This window comes from Triticum urartu, chromosome 6 (genome assembly GCF_003073215.2).
Source record: "Triticum urartu cultivar G1812 chromosome 6, Tu2.1, whole genome shotgun sequence".
Taxonomy (NCBI): Eukaryota; Viridiplantae; Streptophyta; class Magnoliopsida; order Poales; family Poaceae; genus Triticum; species Triticum urartu.
In genome coordinates, this window is record NC_053027.1 from 544526988 (window position 1) to 544550725 (window position 23738).

Consider the following 23738-nt stretch of genomic DNA (forward strand, 5'->3'; position numbering starts at 1 on the left):
AAGAAAGGGGTAGGCATCGTAGCATTGGCATAGCAAAAGAGCGAGCATCTAGCATAGCAAAGATAGTAGTGATTTCGAGGGTATGATCATCTTGCCTGCAAAGTTGTCAGAGTTGACTGGATCCTCGAAAGCAAACTCAACGGGCTCCTCGTTAGCGAACTCGTCTCCCGGCTCTACCCAAACAAGACAAACAAGCAACAAGGACACAATCAACCACGTGCAAGATCAAACAATACGATGCAAGGATGGTATGCTATGCGGGATGCATATGCAAGAAGTGACAAGGAATGCATGAACCTGGCCTCAACTTAGGAATCCAAGTGTGCCACTGGAAAGATGAGAATGAAATCGCTTGAAAACGATATAAAGAACGCCGGAATCGGAGTTACGGTTTGGAAATGGCAAGCGATTCAAATATGACACCGGTCTGCGATTTACAGCAAGTAGCATCTAAATGCAATGAGATGAACATGCTACAGCACCCAAACATGACAAACAAAATACATGGCAGGGATGCATTCAAGATGCTTAACAAAAGTCTAGCACTGAGCTACGGCCAATTCATCCATTAACAGGTTCAAACAAGCATGGCAAAAATGCATATGGCAAACAGATCTCAGACTTAGTGAAATTAACACTTGTCTGGAATTTCAGATCAGGTAGCCCTCTTCGGAGCAACAAAACTACATGCTACAGGACCTGAACATGGCAAAGTAAAGCATGGCATGGAGCTACTCAAAGAGCTTAACAAAAGTCCCTTAGTGACCTTGAGCCAAAAGGGATCAGAAAATACAATTGCAAGCATGTGAACATGGCAAAAACATAATCAGATCACAGACTTAGTGAAAACTGGAGCATGCTGAAAACAGATATCAAGTAGGCATGTTTACGAGCTCGATGCACTCACTACGGAGCAAGTCATGATAAACTAAGCATACACCCATCAAGAATACACAAAATGCAAGCTAGACATGGCAAGAACAATAGCATAGCATGCACGGATCAACTACAACATCATCGGCAAAATTGCAAACAAGTTGACAATCTGCCCAGATTCACAAAGTAGCAAAAGTAGAGCTCGATTGACTCAAGCTAGGGTGCTCCATAATTGCAAACAAAGACATGGATGGATAGAGAACTACAAGATTAACAAAACATCCTTACTGATCATCCTCAAAAGAGGCACGGATCACTAGGAAACAACATGAACATATGGCCATATGAAATAAACAGCCCAAGGACTTAGGTGGAATTACTAAGTCCCTGAAATCAGCACTACCAAGTGCCTCACTTTGCAAGCTTGCTAGTCACCACACACATCACAAAAATACATGGGTTGCACCTCTGGAAAGATGGCAAAACCCTTAACAAAACATATGTAGAGCTCATGGGCATATCATGCACACAATAATCATGGCAAAAATGACAAATATGCTAAATGGAGTAGCAGATCTGACAATTATCTCAAGTAGCCCTCTTCTAACAGCATTTCGGGCATCAAGATGAACTCAAATGAAAATGATGCAATGGAATGAAATGATGTACTCTCTGAGATGAACATTTTGATATGCTATATGTCCAAATCGGAGCTACGGATGCAAAGTTATGATGCGATGAACAGGAGCACATGGATTAGGGTTTCGGGCAAAAAAGTCAACCCTGAGATATTTTCAGATCTAGATCGGGGGCACGCAATCCGAGGTCGTCGCCGGGGTTCCTGTTCGCCGGAGATGGAGGAGTCGCCGGACTTGGCGGGCTCGGCGGCCGGAGGAGGTGGGAGGAGCTCGCCGGAGCACGGGAGGCGCGGGGCGGCGGTTCGCCGGAGGAGGACGGGCGGGGCGGCGGCTGCTCCGGCGGGGCCGGCAATGGCCGCGAGCGGCGCGGCGAGGCGGCGACGGCGCGCGCGGGCGGCGGCGGGAGCGGCTTCGGGCCCTCGGGGGCCCCGGCTGGGCTCGCGGGCCGCGGCGCGGGAGGACGGCGGCGGGACACGTGGCGGAGCGGGATTGGCCCGGGTGGGCGGCGGACGTGTCCGATCTAGGCGGCGGACATGTCCGTCGGTGGCGGGGCGATTTAGGGTTTCGGGGGAGGAGGAGATCCGAATTTCGGGGAGGTCTATTTATAGGCATAGAGGGAGCTAGGAGAGTCCAAATGAGGTGCGGTTTTCGGCCACGCGATCGTGATCGAACGCTCTAGATGATGGAGAAGGGTTTGGTGGGTTTTGGGCCAAATTGGAGGGGTGTTGGGCTGCAACACACACGAGGCCTTTTCGGTCCCTCGGTTAACCGTTGGAGTATCAAACGAAGTCCAAATGATACGAAACTTGACAGGCGGTCTACCGGTAGTAAACCAAGGCCGCTTGGCAAGTCTCGGTCCAATCCGGAAATGTTTAATCCCCACACACGAAAGAAAGCTAGAAATGACCACCGGAGGAGAACGAAGCGCCGGAATGCAAAACGGACAACGGGGAAATGCTCGAATGCATGAGATGAACACGTATGCAAATGCAATGCACATGATGACATGATATGAGATGCATGACAACGATAACAACACACAGAGACAAAGACCCGAACCCGAGAAAATAAAATAACTTAACGCCGGAAACGGCAAGAGTTGGAGTACAAATTGGGAAGATACATCCGGGGTGTTACAACACTCCACCACTACGAAAGGATCTCGTCCCGAGATCTAGGACTGAAAGAACGCCGGGTACTCAGAACGGAGGTGATCCTCGCGTTCCCAGGTAGCTTCACGGTCGGAATGGTGTGACCACTTGACTTTGAGGAATTTGATTGACTTGTTGCGAGTCTTGCGTTCAGTCTCTTCAAGAATAGCAACTGGGTGCTCACGATAGGAGAGATCTTCTTGGAGCTCAATGTCCTCGAAGTTGACGGTGCGGTCAGGAGTCTTGAAGCACTTTCGAAGCTGAGAGACATGGAACACATCATGAACATTTGCAAAGTTTGAAGGAAGCTCGAGTTGATAGGCGAGATCGCCTCTCTTGCTGACAATCTTGAAAGGTCCCACGTATCTGGGGGCAAGCTTCCCTTTGATACCGAAGCGACGAGTACCTTTCATAGGAGAGACGCGGAGGTAAACATGATCTCCGATCTCGAAAGCCAAATCACGGTGCTTACTATCATAGTAGCTCTTCTGGCGGGATTGGGCTGCTTTGAGGTTATCTCGAATGACTTTGCACATTTCCTCTGCCTCTGTGATTAAGTCATTTCCGAGAAGCTGACGTTCACCGGTTTCAGACCAGTTGAGAGGGGTATGGCACTTCCTGCCATACAGAATTTCAAATGGGGCCTTGCCCGAACTTGCTTGAAAACTGTTGTTGTAGGAGAATTCAGCATAAGGAAGACAATCCTCCCACTTCATGCCGAAGGAGATCACACAAGCCCTGAGCATATCTTCAAGAATCTGGTTGACACGCTCGACTTGACCGCTAGTTTGAGGATGGAAAGCTGTGCTGAAGCGGATGTTGGTGCCCATGGCCTTCTGAAAAGAATCCCAAAACTTGGAGGTAAAGATGCTGCCACGGTCTGAAGAGATCACTTGTGGAATACCGTGCAGAGAGACAATCGAGAGGTATAGAGTTCCGCCAATTGAGCTGCAGTGATCGACTCTTTGATAGGCAGAAAGTGAGCCACTTTAGTGAGTTTGTCGATGACAACGAATATAGCATCATTGCCACGTGGACTTTGGAAACCCAGTCACGAAGTCCATCTCAATGTGGTCAAACTTCCATTCTGGAATGGCAAGAGGTTGGAGGAGACCAGCTGGCCTTTGGTGTTCTGCCTTCACTCTTCTGCAGACATCACATTCATTCACGAATTGAGCAATCTCGCGCTTCATTCGAGTCCACCAATAAGCCTGCTTGAGGTCCTGATACATCTTCATGGTGCTCCCAGGGTGGATGGAGAGGAGAGAATTGTGAGCCTCGTTCATGATCACTTTACGAAGGTCACCTTTGGGCACAACAATACGATCCTCGAAGAAGAGAGTATCCTTGTCATCAAGGCGGTAGCACTTGTACTTGGGTTGACTCTTGGCAATCCCAATCTTCACCTTTTTCACCATAGCATCAAGAAGCTGGGCTTGGCGAATCTGGTCTTCCAAGGTAGGAGAGACTTGAAGGTTGGCGAGGAAACCTTGAGGAACAACTTGCAGATTAAGTTTGCGGAAAGCTTCACAAAGCTCGGGTTGATAAGGCTTGAGAATCAGACTGTTGCAGTAAGCCTTTCCTGCTCAATGCGTCAGCAATCACATTGGCCTTGCCTGGAGTATACTCGATACTCGGATTATACTCTTGAATCATTTCGACCCATCGAGTTTGCCTGAGGTTGAGATTAGGCTGAGTGAAGATGTACTTGAGACTCTTGTGATCAGTGAAAATGTCCACTTTTCTTCCCAATAGAAGAGATGTCTCCAAGTCAAAAGAGCATGCACAACTGCCGCCAACTCGAGATCATGAGTGGGGTAGTTCTTCTCATTAGGCTTCAACTGGCAAGAGGTATAAGCAACAACTTTCTTCTCTTGCATCAATACTGCGCCAAGACCTTGGAGAGAGGCATCACAAAAGACCTCGTACGGCTTGGATTCATCAGGCGGAGTCAGAACTGGAGCAGTGATCAATTTCTCTTTCAAAGTGTTGAAAGCAATGTCACACTCCGGAGACCAAACGTACTTGACGTGCTTCTGGAGAAGATTAGAGAGAGGCTTCGCGATCTTAGAAAAGTTTTCAACGAATCTTCGGCAATAGCTTGCGAGACCGAGGAAGCTACGGAGTTGCTTCACGTTCTGAGGAGGTTCCCAATTCACAATTGCAGACACCTTCTCAGGATTCACGGCAATGCCCTTGGCAGAGATGATATGACCAAGATAAATAACCTCATCGAGCCAAAATTCGCACTTGGAGAACTTGGCGTAGAACTGATGTTCTCTAGAGCTTATCGAACACCAAACGCAAGTGCTTGGCATGATCTTCCTTGTTCTTCGAGAAAACCAGAATGTCGTCGAGATAGACCAAAACGAAGTCATTGGTGTAGGCGTTGAAGATGAAGTTCATCATGCGAGAGAACGTCGGAGGAGCGTTGACGAGGCCAAAAGACATGACAGTGTATTCATATGAACCATAGCTTGTCCTGAAAGCCGTCTTGGGAATATCTTGCTCACGGATTCGAATCTGATGATAACCCATACGGAGATCAAGCTTGGAGAATACTTGGGCACCTTTGAGTTGTTCGAACAGCTCATTGATGTTGGGAAGTGGGTATTTGTTCTTGATGGTCTTCTTGTTCAATGGACGGTAATCAACACAAAGTCGGTCCGTTCCATCCTTCTTCTTCACAAAAAGAACACCACAACCCCACGGAGAAGAACTAGGCCGGATGAGACCCATTTTCTCTTGAATATCGAGTTGCTTCTTCAGCTCCTTCAACTCTTCAGGTCCGAGCTTGTAAGGACGCTTGCACACAGGTTCCGTGCCAGGCTCAAGATCAATGACGAATTCAACTGGCCGGTGCGGAGGCATTCCTGGAAGCTCTTCTGGAAAGACGTCTTGATATTCGCAAACGACTGGAATTTGTGAGATAGCATCCAGTTCACCCTTCTCATTGAGAGAAAACAGACGGATGGTATTATCCCGAGCGGCAAAGACAATTACATCCTCAGACGAATGAGTCAATTGAATCTGCCTGGCTGCACAATCAAGCTGAGCCTTGTGCTTAGAAAGCCAATCCATCCCGAGAATAAGATCAATATCCGAGTTACCAAGAACCATTGGAGAAGCCAGAAACTTGAAATCACCCAAGATAGAAATATCCGGAACCATCATACTAAGAACTCAGACGCTTAGCCGGAGAGACACTTGCATAGCTCTAGGTAAAGCCTTAGTACTAAAATTGTTCTCCGATGCAAATGGGAATGACATGAAGGAATGCGATGCACCAGAGTCAAAAAGTACTTTTGCAGGGAATATCATTAACAGGAAGGTTACCCATGATGACATCTGACGAGTCCTCTGCCTGAGCTGCATTCATCAATTGACCTTGGCATGCTTGGGGTTATGCTTGACCACAGCTGTACTTGCCGATCTGACAGGAGGAGGAGGAGGAGACGCCTCTGGTTGAAACACTTGTTGGCATAGTGACCCTTCTGTTGGCACTTGTTGCACGTGACCTCTGAAAGCGGACGGTGGTACGGAGCACTCGATCTTGGAGGTTGAGACGAAGTCTTGTTCTGAAAGCCAGGGTTGGGTGGGTGGGAAGAAGAACCACTGCCACCTTTTCTCTTCTGCTGAAACGGCTGACGGAACGGAGGAGGAGAAAGCCAATACTTCTGCTGCTTGGCCACTTGAGTAGAGGAAGAAGGAGTAACATCTTTGAGTCGCTTCTTGGAAGCATCACACCTTAACTGAGCGGCCTCTTGCTTCAATGCCATGTTGTAGAACTCATCGTACCTCAAGGGCTCAAAGAGGACAAGTGCTAGCTGAATTTCTTCTCTGAGACCACCCCTGAACTGGTATATCATGCTCTTCTCATCAGGTACGTCCTGCTTGGCAAAGCGGGCGAGCTTCTAGAACAACTTGTTGTAGTCATAGACAGACAAAGAGCCTTGCTTCAGGTTGCGGAATTCCTCACGCTTGCTTTCAACCACGCTCTGAGGGATATGGTGAGCTCGAAAATCTTGACGGAATTCATCCCAAGTGATCACACGTCCACCTCTGGAATCCTTGTACTGCTGGAACCATTCTATAGCTTGATCTTTGAGTTGGAAGGAAGCGAACTTGACGAAATCTTCAGGCCTGACATTGCTGCACTTGAAATGCTTGCACAGATCCACAAGCCAATCATCAGCATCGGTTGCCTCAACACAATTGCTGAACGTCTTTGGCCCATTAGCAAGGAACTGGTTGAGTGTAGCAAAGTGATTCTGATTGTTGCCTTGGTTCCCTTGGTTGCCTTGATTGCGCTCTTGAAGAATTTGCATGATCAACTGTGTGTTTGCATTGGTTGCGGCCATCACAGCTTGCCATGCCTCCGGAGGAGGTGGAGGTGGTGGCGGATCAGGATTCGGAGTCGTGCGCATTGGAGGATCCATCCTGAAGAGGTTGACCACCATTAGCACATAGACAGATAAAATGAAGCTGAATCCAACGGAATGAAAATTGCAACATATAGTCTTCACATCCGAACAAAATGAACAAATGCATTCCTCTTGAAATGGTCACATATCCATAAATTGAGAAGCCACGTAGAATTAAGGTAGAGATATAAATCAACAAGGTATGGATCAAGAACGAATAATCGGTAAGACATCCCAATCTCAAACCAATATCCGTGGAAGAAGAACTAGAGCTACGAGAATTCCCACCTATGAAACTCCCGAACCTTTCCGGTTATGCAATCAGGTGTTGGGGATACAGGGGAAGCATAATATCTCACCCAATTCTAGCAAATCCTACATCCAGCTGTATCCATCCTTCAACACATAACCAAGAAAAACTTCGGAAACCATCTACCTCAACCTTCGAAAAGCATCCGTTATACAAGTTATGGCGATACTCCCGAACTCCCGCCCCAGTACTGGGTGGCGTCGAGGTTATCTCACCAACGAACTGCATAAAAGAGATTTTTGATGTCGGCGTACTAAACTCAGGTATTCCAGAACTGCAACAATAAAATTATGACGACAACACCTCAGAGCTCAACTCCCCGGGACACTTCCACAAAACCCCTGACAGGAGGCACCAAGACAATGTTCTCATCATAAAACCATCGGAACGATTCCAAGATACCCGCGTGATCCTAAATTTTTTTTAGTGAAATTTGAGAAGAGAAGAGTCAAAACTCTACGTCAGGATACCTTACCAGAGCGATGAGGAGACTGGGAAGTAAAAAGAATTCCTAACTCTCCGATATATAATTCCTAGATGACTCAAAACATTTTTTCTAGACACAACTCGGCTGCTAAAAACGATTAACACCCCCGATGCGACTATAGCTCCCACATGTCGAGGCACGACTTAGAGACATAATCACATTGAAGGTATATGTCGCAATAAAGGTAATCTTTACACATCCCATGTAATATAATAATAAAGGAGAGGTAACATAGTTGGCTTACACTCGCCACGTCAATCAAGGTACATAAATAACATTACATCATTCAAACACTCATGGCCCGACTACGGTGCCAAAATAAAAGATAACCCAACATGCGACACGGTCCCGATCACCCCCAACTGGGCACCACTACTGATCATCAGGAAAGGAAACATAATAACGTTGAGAGTCCTCGTCGAACTCCCACTTGAGCTCGAGCGCGTCACCTGGAGCGGAATCATCAGCCCTGCATCTGGTGTAATAGTAATCTGTGAGCCACAGGGACTCAGCAATCTCGCACCCTCGCGATCAAGACTATTTAAGCTTATAGGTAAGGCAAGGTAAAATATATGTGGAGCTGCAGCAAGCGACTAGCATAATATGGTGGCTATCCTGTTCGCAAAAGAGAGCGAGAAGAGGAGGCAAAGCGCGAGCGAGAAACTAGAGAGCAACCTGCGCAAGCATTACTCCAACACCGTGTCCACTTCCCGGACTCCGCCGAGAAGAGGCCATCACGGTAACCACACTGTTGATTCATTTTAATTAAGTTAAGGTTCAAGTTATCTACAACCGGACATTAACAAATTCCCATCTGCCCATAACCGCGGGCACGACTTTCGAAAGTTCAAATCCCTGCAGGGGAGTCCCAACTTAGCCCATGACAAGCTCTCACGGTCAACGAAGGAATAGACCTCCTCCCAAGACGTTCCGATCAGACTCGATATCTCGGTTCTTCAAGACACTTCGACAGGTTAAAACAAGACCAGCAACACCGCCCGAATGTGCCGACAAATCCCGATAGGAGCTGCACATATCTCGTTCTCAGGGCACACTCAGATGAGACTAGCTACGAGTAAAACCAACCCTCAAGTTTCCCCGAGGTGGCCCCGCAGGCAGCTCAGTTCGGACCAACACTCAGAGGGAGCACTGGCCCGGGGGGGGGGTTTAAATAAGATGACCCTCGTGCTGCAGAAACCCAAGGGAAAAAAGGCTAGGTGGCAAATGGTAAAACCAAGGTTGGGCATTGCTGGAAAAGCTTTAATCAAGGCAACTATCAAGGGGTTCCCATTATAACCCAACCGCGTAAGGAACGCAAAATCCGGGAACATAACACCGATATGACGGAAACTAGGGCGGCAAGAGTGGAACAAAACACTAGGCGAGGCCGAGCCTTCCACCCTTTACCAAGTATATAGATGCATTAAGATAACAATAATATAATGATATCCCAACAAGTAAATTAAATGTTCCAACAAGGAACGGCCTCCAATCTTCACCTGCAACTAGCAACGCTATAAGAGGGGCTGAGCAAAGCGGTAACATAGCCAATCAACGGTTTGCTAGGACAAGGTGGGTTAGAGGTTTGACATGGCAATTTGGGAGGCTGAAAGCAAAGTGGTAGGCATCGTAGCATTGGCATAGCAAAAGAGCGAGCAAACTAGCATAGCAAAGATAGTAGTGATTTCGAGGGTATGATCATCTTGCCTGCAAAGTTGTCGAGTTGACTGGATCCTCAAAAGCAAACTCAACAGGCTCCTCGTTAGCGAACTCGTCTCCAGGCTCTACCCAAACATGACAAACAAGCAACAAGGACACAATCAACCACGTGCAAAGATCAAACAATATGATGCAAGGATGGTATGCTATGCGGGATGCATATTCAAGAAGTGACAAGGAATGCATGAACCTGGCCTCAACTTAGGAATCCAAGTGTTCCACTAGAAATATGAGAAGAAATCGCTTGAAAACGATATAAAGATCGCCGGAATCGGAGTTACGGTTTGGAAATGGCAAGCGATTCAAATATGACACCGGTCTGCGATTTACAGCAAGTAGTCATCTAAATGCAATGATATGAACATGCCACAGCACCCAAACATGACAACAAAATATAGGCAGGGATGCATTCAAGATACTTAACAAAAGTCTAGCACTGAGCTACGGCCAATTTATCCATTAACGGGTTCAAACAAGCATGGCAAAAATGCATATGGCAAACAGATCTCAGACTTCGTGAAATTAACACTTGTCTGGAATTTCAGATCAGGTAGCCCTCTTGGGAGCAACAAAACTACATGCTACAGGACCTGAACATGGCAAAATAAAGCATGGCATGGAGCTACTCAAAGAGCTTAACAAAAGTCCCTTAGTGACCTTGAGCCAAAAGGGATCAGAAAATACAATTGCAAGCATGTGAACATGGCAAAAACATAATCAGATCACAGACTTAGTGAAAAACTGGAGCATGCTGAAAACAGATATCAAGTAGGCATGTTTACGAGCTCGATGCACTCACTACGGAGCAAGTCATGATAAACTAAGCATACTCCCATCAAGAATACACAAAATGCAAGCTAGACATGGCAAGAACAATAGCATAGCATGCACGGATCAACTACAACATCATCGGCAAAATTGCAATCAAGTTGACAATCTGCCCAGATTCACAAAGTAGCAAAAGTAGAGCTCGATTGACTCAAGCTAGGGTGCTTCATAATTACAAACAAAGACATGGATGGATAGAGCACTACAAGATTAACAAAACTTCCTTACCGATCATCCTCAAAAGAGGCACGGATCACTAGGAAACAACATGAACATATGGCCATATGAGATAAACAGCTCAAGGACTTAGTGGAATTGCTAAGTCTCTGGAATCAGCACTACCAAGTGCCTCACTTTGCAAGCTTGCATAAGTCACCACACACATCACAAAAATACATGGGTTGCACCTCTGGAAAGATGACAAAACCCTTAACAAAACATATGTAGAGCTCATGGGCATATCATGCACACAATAATCACGGCAAAAATGACAAATATGCAAAATGGAGTAGCAGATCTGACAATTATCTCAAGTAGCCCTCTTCTAACAGCATTTCAGGCTTCAAGGTGAACTCAAATGAAAATGATGCAATGGAATGAAATTATGTACTCTCTGAGATGAACATTTTGATATGCTATATGTCCAAATCGGAGCTACAGATGCAAAGTTATGATGCGATGAACAGGAGCACATGGATTAGGGTTTCGGGCGAAAAAGCCAACCCTGAGATATTTTCAGATCTAGATCGGGGGCACGCAATCCGAGGTCGTCGCCGGGGTTCCTGTTCGCCGGAGATGGAGGAGTCGCCGGACTTGGCGGGCTCGGCGGCCGGAGGAGGTGGGAGGAGGCTCGCCGGAGCTGCTCTCGCCGGAGCACGGGATGGCGCGGGGAGGCGGTTCGCTGGAGGAGGACGGGCGCGGGGCGGTGGCGGTTGCTTCCGGCAGGGCCGGCAATGGCCGCGCGGCGGCGCGCGGGAGAGGACGGCGGCGCGCGGCGAGGGGCGACCGGCTAGGGCGGCGAGGCACGGGCGGCGGGGAGCGGCTTCGGGCCCTCGGGGGCCCCGGCTGGGCTCGCGGGCCGCGGCGGCGGGGGAGGACGGCGGCGGGACACGTGGCGGAGCGGGATTGGCCCGGGTGGGCGGCGGACGTGTCCGATCTAGGCGGCGGACATGTCCGTCGGTGGCGGGGCGATTTAGGGTTTCGGGGGAGGAGGAGATCCGAATTTCGGGGAGGTCTATTTATAGGCATAGAGGGAGCTAGGAGAGTCCAAATGAGGTGCGGTTTTCGGCCACGCGATCGTGATCGAACGCTCTAGATGATGGAGAAGGGTTTGGTGGGTTTTGGGCCAAATTGGAGGGGTGTTGGGCTGCAACACACACGAGGCCTTTTCGGTCCCTCGGTTAACCGTTGGAGTATCAAACGAAGTCCAAATGATACGAAACTTGACAGGCGGTCTACCGGTAGTAAACCAAGGCCGCTTGGCAAGTCTCGGTCCAATCCGGAAATGTTTAATCCCCACACACGAAAGAAATCTAGAAATGACCACCGGAGGAGAACGAAGCGCCGGAATGCAAAACGGACAACGGGGAAAATGCTCGAATGCATGAGATGAACACGTATGCAAATGCAATGCACATGATGACATGATATGAGATGCATGACAACGATAACAACACACGGAGACAAAGACCCGAACCCGAGAAAATAAAATAACTTAACGCCGGAAACGGCAAGAGTTGGAGTACAATTGGGTAAGATACATCCGGGGTGTTACAGCTTTATTTACTTTTGTTACTTGTTGCTCGTTACAAATTATCCAATCACAAAACTATCTGTTACCACTTATTTCAGTACTTGCAGAGAACACCTTGCTGGAAACCGCTTATCATTTCCTTCTGCTCCTCGTTAACGTTGGGTTCGACACTCTTACTTATCGAAAGGACTACGATAGATCCCCTATACTTGTGGGTCATCAAGACTCTTTTCTGGCGCCGTTGCCGGGGAGTGAAGCACCTTTGGTAGGTGGAATTTGGTAAGGAAAAATTTATATAGTGTGCTGAAATTTACTGTCACTTGTTACTATGGAAAATGAAAAATTTACTGTCACTTGTTACTATGAAAAATTTACTGTCACTTGTTACTATGGAAAATGGAAAAATTTACTGTCACTTGTTACTATGAAAAATTTATATAGTGTGCTGAAAAAGTAATCCTCTGAGGGGCTTGTTCGGGGTATCTTCACCCCGACCAGTAGAGCAAAGAGTTGCTCCTCAACCTACTGAACCTATTGAAAATGAAAATGAAAATGAAAATGTCTGCTTTGAATTTCCTTCGGGTATCTATACCTACTAATAAAGCAAGGTGCGTTTCGTCGATTTTTTCATCCGTTCACCACCGATTTTTTTGTGCTATCCAAGGTGGTACTAATTTTTTGCATGTCCATCTGCCATAAAAGAAATAGTTTTACGAAAAATTTCGTACGTGGCCGCGCGCGTTTAGGCCCAGCCCATTTATTTCCTGTCCATGCAGCTGAGAACCATTATTTACCGCACTGGGCATAAAATAGACGAGGTTTCGCATATGGCGCCCAGTATTGGGACGACCTGTTTTTATTTTTTCTTTGTTCTGCTTCTTTTTCCTTTTCCTTTTTTTTCTTTTCTTTTATCTTTCCTTTTTCTTTTTTCTCTTCCAAGTTTCTTTTTCTTTTTCCCTTTTTTCGTAAATTCATTTTTTCAGAATTTTAGTTTTTGATTAATTTCGTAAAATCTCCAGAATTTATTATACTTTTACCATTTTGAATTTTTTTCCAAATTTTAGATTTTTATTCCCATACCAGAATTTATTGAAAACTACAGAAAATTTTCGCATTTTAATTGTTTTTTATGTTTTCCAAAATTGTTCAATATTTTCAAAATAAATCGCATTTTGAAAATGATACAAATTAAAAAAGTATTCATTTTTATTGAAACGCTCACAAATTCAAAGTAATGCTTGTGTTAGAAAACATGTTTTTCAAAATTGTTTCAATGTTCAAAACGTATTTAATTTTCAATAGTTGTTCACATATTCAAAAAAATTTGTTTTCTTATAAAAGGTTCATGTTTTTAATTTTTTTGTGAATTTCAATAAATTTTCATGTTTCGAAGAATATTCGAGATATCATAATTATTAATTTATTTTTTTGATAAGTTCAATAAGATGAGAAAAAAAGTTTTGAATGGTACGCTACAGTATATTATTGAACATTCACGCCGGCCATTTGTTAGCAGGAGTTGTTTGTTCGAGTGGCTAGCAGCACGTGGTCGAGTTTTTGAGGTCGTGAGTTTGATCCTTCAACTCAGTGGTTGTTTTGGATTTTCGTTCGCGCCTTACAAACACATGTCGTTTTGGTGCCTGCCACTTGCCTGGCCAGATTTGAGCTGTTGTGCATCCGACGTGCTATTTGACAATAAAAAAGAATATTTTTGTTGAATATAATTAAAAGAAATTGTGGACACATGGCAATAAAAGAGAATATGTTGGTTTGGCTCTCACTAAAAATATGTGGGCAAGTGATCGCTGAAATAATTACATAGAATAAACCCTGGTAAAGTAGGGACTACCTGGTTATGTGTTGATTATACCAATGAAACGGGATTCACTGCAATTTGTACTATATCTGTTACGCCATCATAGGAGAGAGTAGTCGAAGCAACTATGCCCTGAAAATCGGTGGTAATTATAACATTAAAAAGTACTATATTTTGTTACACCAAGCCGACAAGCACTTTCTTAGCAGTGAGCTATGCATATGCAGGATACGATCTGCTACTTTCATCTATTTTAATGTATCATAAATTTGCAGAAAATCAAATCCCTGCATGTTGAGGATATGGATGTTTTAGTTGAACCAGGAGTTGGATGGATTGAGATGAATGAATACCTGAAACCCCATGGTCTCTTTTTCCCTCTTGACCCAGGAAAGCTCCTTGTTTCCTTTTCCCTTCAATATTTTTTCTGTTCATTTACCTTTTCAACCAACAAAGGACAGGCCTAGCATAGTGGTGAAGTACTCCCCACTTGTGCCAAGAGCACTTGGTCTATCCTTCCTTTTTACCTTTTCAACCGACCATGTAAAATCCAGATTGACATAACCTGGTACATAATTATCCAATCGACAACATAAATAAAAAGACCATCATTGACCAAGATCCAAACAGATCAATCTTGTAAAAAAACAGTTCAAAAGAAAAACCTTTCATCATGTCCTTCCCCCCTTTGCCCTTTCATATTCAGTGTAACTCGACTACAGTTGAAGAGCTTTGTTTGCGACTGATTTGTGTAGTGTAATTGCATCTTCCAGACATTTAGGTGCAAAATCCAGATTGATATAACCTAATATGAAATTATAATCAATGCTAATTGCACCCTCCAGACATTTAGGTGTTATGTACCGTCATAGGGAGATAATTATGCATGTTTGTAGTACTCAATAGTTGCACTGAAGTTCGATCATCTTTCTGGGTCCAAAATAGCATCAACGGCTACTTGCTTTTGCACTAGCTTAGTGGCGTAGCTTATCTACATTGGTCTGATTTACAGGACCTGGAGCCACCATTGGTGGAATGTGCGCTACACGATGTTCTGGTTCATTAGCCGTGAGGTAATTCTCCATATAATTTCGGGCCACTTTTTGGCTTCTACGATGCATGTGTGACCCCATAGACACAAAGAGGAAGGACAACCATAATGTGCACGATTCGCCTGTCTATCTGTTATATTCTTATATCTATATCTATACCTACTAATAAAGCAAGGTGCGTTTCGTCAATTTTTTCATCCGTTCACCACTGATTTTTTTGTTCTATCCAAGGTGGTACTAATTTTTTGTATGTCCATCTGCCATAAAAGAAACAGTTTTATGCAAAATTTCGTACGTGGCCGCGCGCGTTGAGGCCCAGCCCATTTATTTTCTGTCCATGCAGCTGAGAACCATTATTTACCGCACTGGGCGTAAAATAAACGAGGTTTCGCATATGGCGCCCAGTATTGGATGACCCTTTTTATTTTTTTCTTTGTTCTGCTTCTTTTTCCTTTTTCTTTTCTTTCCCTTTTCTTTTATCTTTCCTTTTTTTTCTCTTCCAAGTTTCTTTTTCTTTTTCCCTTTTTTCATAAATTCAATTTTTCAGAATTTTAGTTTTTGATTAATTTTCGTAAAATCTCTAGAATTTATTATATTTTTACCGTTTTCAATTTTTTATCCAAATTTTAGATTTTTATTCCCATTCCAAAATTTATTGAAAACTATAGAAAATTTTCCATTTTAATTGTTTTTTATGTTTTCCAAAATTGTTTGATATTTTCAAAATAAATTGCATTTTGAAAATGATACAAATTAAAAAAGTATTCATTTTTATTGAAATGTTCACAAATTCAAAGTAATGCTTGTGTTAGAAAACATGTTTTTCAAAATTGTTTCAATGTTCAAAACATATTTAATTTTCAATAATTGTTCACATATTCAAAAATTGTTTGTTTTCTTATAAAAGGTTCATCTTTTTAAATTTTTTTTTTGTGAATTTCAATAAATTTTCATGTTTCGAAGAATATTCGAGATATCATAATTATTAATTTATTTTTGATAAGTTCAATAAGATGAGAAAAAAATGTTTTGAATGGTACACTACAGTATATTATTAAACATTCATGCCGGCCATTTGTTAGCAGGAGTTGTTTGTTCGAGTGGCTAGCAACACATGGTCGAGTTTTTGAGGTCGTGAGTTTGATCCTTCAACTCAGTAGTTGTTTTGGATTTTCGTTCGCGCCTTACAAACACATGTCGTTTTGGTGCCTGCCACTTGCCTGGCCAGATTTGAACTGTTGTGCATCCGACGTGCTATTTGACAATAAAAAAGAATATTTTTGTTGAATATAATTAAAAGAAATTGTGGACACATGGCAATAAAAGAGAATATGTTGGTTTGGCTCTGGCTAAAAATATATGGGCAAGTGATCGCTGAAATAATTACATAGAATAAACCTTGGTAAAGTAGGGACTACCTGGTTATGTGTTGATTATACCAATGAAACAGGATTCGCTGCAATTTGTACTATATCTGTTACGCCATCATAGGAGAGAGTGGTCGAAGCAACTATGCCCTAAAAGTCGCCGTGCTGCCACAAAATGAGGAGGCAACCACAACCTAGACACGGTGGCAGACACAAAGAAAAAAAAGGCACAAGTTGGGTGGTGGCCACCACTCTGACCAACCCCATCACTATTAAGATCTCGTGGGCCAAACATGACCCGTGAGAACATCGCAGCTCCTTGTTCTATAGCCCTACTACTATGGAGACCATTTTGATGGACAATCAATTATCTCTCCGATGCTTCTCGTAAAAAAATATCTCTCCTATTGCAACGCACGGGCATATATGCTAGTGTTAGAAAAACTGCTAGCTAATCCTTTTGCAGGAGATGGAACAATGCATCCTGATGAGCACCTAATATATGTTGATGAAGTTTGTGGATTATTTAAGCTTGCAGGTGTACCCGGAGATGTTGTTAAGAAGAAGGTCTTCCCTTTATCTTTGAGGGAAGATGCATTGCCATGGTACAGGCTATGTGATGATACGGGGTCATGGAACTACAAACGATTGAAACTGGAATTTCATCAGAAGTTTTTATCCTATGCATCTTGTTCATCGTGATCGCAATTATATATATAATTTTTGGCCACGCGAAAGAGAAAGCATCGCTCAAGCTTGGGGGAGGCTTAAATCAATGTTATATTCATGCCCCAATAATGAGCTCTCAAGAGAGATGATTATTCAAAATTTATATGCTCGGCTTTCTGATAACAATCGCACCATGCTCGATACTGAAAGTGCGTTATATCGACTAGAGGGGGGGTGAATAGGCGATTTTTATGAAAGTCTTCCAAACGTGGAAGTTATGAAGAAAAACGATAAAAATAAACCTATTACCCTGCAGCGGAAGGTAGACTACACTAGGCAAGCCATAGTCAAGTATTCAATAGAGTGAAAGCACAATGACTAATAGCAGCAATGTAGTAAGGATCAGGTAGGAAGATATTGTGAAGCCACACAGAACACGCAGTCACTCAGTGAAGACAAAAGATAGTGCGAACATACAATGACTTCACAAGGAGTAACAGTAAGTAAAGAGAAGGGAAGATGAAACCAGTGACTCGCTGAAGACAATGATTTGTTGGACCGTTTCCAGTTGCTGTGACAACTGTACGTCTGGTTAGGGCGGCTAGGTATTTAAACCTTAGGACACACAGTCCCGGACACACAGTCCTGAACACGCAGCTCAGGACACCCAGTCCTCACCGTATTCCCCGTGAGCTAAGGTCACACAGACCTCGCCCAATCACTCTGGTAAGTCTTCAAGGTAGACTCCCAAACCTTCACAGACTTCGTTCACCGGCAATCCATAATGTCTCTTGGATGCTCAGAACGCGACGCCTAACCGGCTGGAGGATGCACAGTCCTCAAGTGTAATAAGTCTTCAGATCACACAGACAAGAAGACTTAAGTGATGCCTAATTCTCTTTGGCTCTGGGTGGTTAGGGCTTTATCCTCGCAAGGAATTCTCTCTCAAAGGCTTCGAGGTGGGTTGCTCTCAAACGACAAAAGCCGTACTCTGAATCTGAGCAGCCAACCGTTTATGGTTGTAGGGGGTGGGCTATTTATAGCCACTTGGCAACCCGACCTGATTTGTCCGAAATGACCCTGGGTCACTAAGGAACTGACACGTGTTCCAACGGTCAGATTTCAAACTCACACGGCAACTTTACTTGGGCTTCAAGCAAAGCTGACTTACCCGACTCTGGACAAGATTCGCTCTCAAAGTCTTCACTCGAAGACATAGGTTTTGTTTAAGCATCACTTCAGTCATTCTGACTGGTTCTCTTGGACCCCACTTAACAGTACGGTGGTTCCTATGACTCAACACAGAAGAAAGAGAACTACGAAAGATCTAAGTCTTCGAGCTCCATAGGCTTCATGTGGTGTCTTCTCTTGTCATAGTCTTCAATGTGAATATCTTCATATACCACCTTTGACTTCAATGTCTTCATACATTTTTAGGGGTCATCTCTGGTAGGAAAACTGAATCAATGAGGGACTTCTACCTGTGTTATCCTGCAATTCTCACAAACACATTAGTCCCTCAACTAGGTTTGTCGTCAATACTCCAAAACCAACTAGGGGTGGCACTAGATGCACTTACAGATACTTCTTGTGCTGGCTCTTTTATGATGAAGACTATTGAATTCAAATGGGATTTATTGGAAAGAATTAAATGCAACTCTGAAGATTGGGATCTCGACGAAGGTAAGGAGTCAGGTATGACACCTAAGTTTGATTGTGTTAAATCTTTTATGGATACCGACGTTTTCCATAAATTTAGCACTAAATATGGACTTGACTCTGAGATAGTAGCTTCTTTCTGTGAATATTTTGCTACTCATGTTGATCTCCCTAAGGAGAAGTGGGTTAATATCATCCTCTCCCATAGAGTAAAAGTAGGTGCACCTATTAAAGTTGAAGAAAAGACTATCACTTATAATGATCCTATTGTTCCTACTTCTTAGGTTGAGAAACCACATTTCCCTGTTAGGATAAAGGATCATGCTAAAGCTTCAACTGTGGTTTGTAAAAAGCAATATTAAAACTTATACACCTCCTGAGCAAGTTAAAGTTGAACCTAGTATTGCTATTGTTAAAGATCTCATGTCTGATAATATTGATGGGCATGTTATTTATTTCTGTGATGAAACCGCTAGAATTGCTAAACCTTGTGCTAAAGATAAACCTAAACCCGTGGTAGGCATGCCTGTTATTTCTGTTAAAATAGGAGATCATTATTATCATGTCTTATGTGATATGGGTGCCAGTGCTAGTGCAATACCTATTGACCTATATAGAGAAATTATGCATGATATTGCACTTGTTGAGTTAGAAGAAATTGATGTCACAATTAAACTTGCCAATAGAGATACTATTTCTGAAAGTGCAACTATCCCTAGGTGGTTTTGGTAATTCATAACAACATATAGCTCATTGAGCTAATGCTATTCCAAGATGATTATTTCAGGAAAGCTCAATGATTGGCATGGCATGGATGTGAAAGTGGAACCCTCAAAATGCTAAGGACAAAGGATTGGCTCAAGCTCAAATGCTCAAGACTCTTCATTTTATATTTTAGTGATCCAAGATCACATTGAGTCTTTAGGAAAAGCCAATACTATCAAGGAGGGATGAGGTGTTGCTTAATGAGCCTCTTGCTTCATGTGCTTAGTGATATGCTCCAAAACCCTCAACTACTTTCCCATATCCACATATGACCTAAACCCTAAGCCAAACTCGGTCCTACCGATTCTTTCTATCCGGCGCCACCGAGTTTCACTTGTCATAAGCCACTGCCAAACCCTAGCAATTCGGTTCTACCGATAGGGATCTCGGTCTCACCGAGATGGGATTGCAAACTCTCTGTTTCCCTTTTGTAACTTTTCGGTCTCACCGAAAGAGCGAATCGGTCCCACCGAGATTGCAATGTAAATTCAGTGTTTCCTTTTTGTAACTTTTCGGTCTCACCGAAAGAGCAAATCGGTCCCACCGAGTTTGCCTGACCAACTCTCTGGTTAGCTAATTACCAAATTCGGTCTCACCGAGTTTGTGTAATCGGTCTCACCGAGATTACGTTATGCCCAAACCCTAACCATATCGGTCCTACCGAGTTGCATGTCAGTCCACCGAAAATCTCTAACGGTCACTAGGTTTACATTTTCGGTCCGACCGAGTTTGTTGATTCGGTCCCACCGAGATTGGAAAACTGTGTGTAACGGTTGGATTTTGTGTGGAGGCTATATATACCCCTCCACCTCCTCTTCATTCGTGGAGAGAGCCATCAGAACACACACACAATTCCAACTCATATGTTCTGAGAGAGAACCACCTACTCATGTGTTGAGATCAAGACATTCCATTCCTACCATATGAATCTTGATCTCTAGCCTTCCCAAGTTGCTTTCCACTCAAATCTTCTTTCCACAAAATCCAAATCCTATGAGAGAGAGTTGAGTGTTGGGGAGACTATCATTTGAAGCACAAGAGCAAGGAGTTCATTACCTACACACCATTTGTTACTTCTTGGAGAGTGGTGTCTCCTAGATTGGCTAGTGTCACTTGGGAGCCTCCGACAATTGTGGAGTCTGTGTTGGAAATATGCCCTAGAGGCAATAATAAAAGCATTATTATTATATTTCCTTGTTCATGATAATTGTCTTTATTCATGCTATAATTGTATTATCCGGAAATCGTAATACATGTGTGAATAATAGACACCAACATGTCCCTAGTAAGCCTCTAGTTGACTAGCTCGTTGATCAACGGATAGTCATGGTTTCCTGACTATGGACATTGGATGTCATTTGATAACGAGATCACATCATTAGGAGAATGATGTGATGGACAAGACCCAATCCTAAACATAGCACAAGATCGTATAGTTCGTTTGCTAGAGTTTTCCAATGTCAAGTATCCTTTCCTTAGACCATGAGATCGTGTAACTCCCGGATACCGTAGGAGTGCTTTGGGTATACCAAACATCACAACGTAACTGGGTGACTATAAAGGTATACTACGGGTATCTCCGAAAGTGTCTGTTGGGTTGACACGGATCAAGACTGGGATTTGTCACTCCGTATGACGGAGAGCTATCACTAGGCCCACTCGGTAATGCATCATCATAATGAGCTCAAAGTGACCAAGTGTCTGGTCACGGGATCATGCATTACGGTACGAGTAAAGTGACTTGCCGGTAACGAGATTGAACGAGGTATTGGGATACCGACGATCAGATCTCGGGCAAGTAACATACCGATTGACAAAGGGAATTGTATACGGGGTTGCTTGAATCCTCGACATCGTGGTTCATCCGATGAGATCATCGAGGAGCATGGGGGAGCCAACATGGGTATCCAGATCCCGCTGTTGGTTATTGACCGGAGAGCAATCTCGGTCATGTCTACATGTCTCCCGAACCCGTAGGGTCTACACACTTAAGGTTCGGTGACGCTAGGGTTGTAGGGATATGTATATGCAGTAACCCGAATGTTGTTCGGAGTCCCGGATGAGATCCCAGACATCACGAGGAGTTCCGGAATGGTCCGGAGGTAAAGAATTATATATAGGAAGTGCTATTTCGGCCATCGGGACAAGTTTCGGGGTCACCGGTATTGTACCGGGACCACCGGAAGGGTCCCGGGGGTCCACCGGGTGGGGCCACCTATCCCGGAGGGCCCCATGGGCTGAAGTGGGAAGGGATCCAGCCCAAAGTGGGCTGGGGCGCCACTTCCCCTAGGGCCCATGCGCCTAGGGTGGGGGAAACCCTAAAGGAAGAGTCCTAGAAGGGGAAGGCACCTCCTAGGTGCCTTGGGGAGGAGGGATTCCTCCCTTGGCCGCCGCCCCCCCTAGGCCCCCTATATATAGTGGGGGGAAGGGAGGACCTCTCACCCTTGCCTTTGGTGCCTCCCTCTCCCTCTCCAACACCTCCTCCTCCTCCATAGTGCTTGGCGAAGCCCTGCCGGAGTACTGCAGCTCCATCACCACCACGCCGTCGTGCTGCTGCTGGAGCCATCTTCCTCAACCTCTCCTTCCCCTTGCTGGATCAAGAAGGAGGAGACTTTACGCTGACCGTACGTGTGTTGAACACGGAGGTGCCGTCCGTTCGGCGCTAGGATCTCCGGTGATTTGGATCACGTCGAGTATGCCTTCCTCATCCCCGTTCTTTGAACGCTTCCGTGCGTGATCTACAAAGGTATGTAGATGCAATCCGATCACTCGTTGCTAGATGAACTCCTAGATGGATCTTGGTGAAACCGTAGGGAAATTTTTGTTTTCTGCAACGTTCCCCAACAGTGGCATCATGAGCTAGGTCTATGCGTAGTTCTCTTGCACGAGTAGAACACAATTTGTTGTGGGCGTTGATGTTGTCAACTTTCTTGCCGCTACTAGTCTTATCTTGCTTCAACGGTATTGTGGGATGAAGCGGCCCGGACCAACCTTACATGTATGCTTACGTGAGACCGGTTCCACCGACTAACATGCACTAGTTGCATAAGGTGGCTGGCGGGTGTCTGTCTCTCCCACTTTAGTTGGAGCGGATTCGATGAAAAGGGTCCTTATGAAGGGTAAATAGAAGTTGACAAATCACGTTGTGGCTTTCACGTAGGTAAGAAAACGTTCTTGCTAGAACCCTACTTCAGCCACGTAAAACATGCAACAACAATTAGAGGACGTCTAACTTGTTTTTGCAGCAAGTGCTTTGTGATATGATATGGCCAAAGTTGTGATGAATGATGAATGATATATATGTGATGTATGAGATGATCGTGCTATTGTAATAGGAATCACGACTTGCATGTCGATGAGTATGACAACCGGCAGGAGCCATAGGAGTTGTCTTTATTTTTTGTATGACCTGCATGTCATTGAGAAACGCCATGTAAATTACTTTACTTTATTGCTAAACGCGTTAGCCATAGTAGTAGAAGTAATAGTTGGCAAGCAACTTCATGGAGACATGATGATGGAGATCATGATGATGGAGATCATGGTGTGATGCCGGTGACAAGATGATCATGGAGCCCCAAGATGGAGATCAAAGGAGCTATGTGATATTGGCCATATCATGTCACTATTATTATTTGATTGCATGTGATGTTTATCATGTTTTTGCATCTTGTTTACTTAGAACGATGGTAGTAAATAAGATGATCCCTCATAATAATTTCAAGAAAGTGTTCCCCCTAACTGTGCACCGTTGCGACAGTTCGTTGTTTCGAAGCACCACGTGATGATCGGGTGTGATAGATTCCAACGTTCACATACAATGGGTGTAAGACAGATTTACACATGCAAACACTTAGGTTGACTTGACGAGCCTAGCATGTACAGACATGGCCTCGGAACACAGAAGACCGAAAGGTCGAGCATGAGTCGTATAGAAGATACGATCAACATGAAGATGTTCACCGATGTTGACTAGTCCGTCTCACGTGATGATCGGACATGGCCTAGTTAACTCGGATCATGTTATACTTAGATTACGGGAGGGATGTCTATCTAAGTGGGAGTTCATTGAATAATTTGATTAGATGAACTTAATTATCATGAACTTAGTCTAAATATTTTACAATATGTCTTGTAGATCAAATGGCCAACGTAGTCCTCAACTTCAACGCGTTCCTAGAGAAAACCAAGCTGAAAGACGATGGCAGCAACTACACGGGCTGG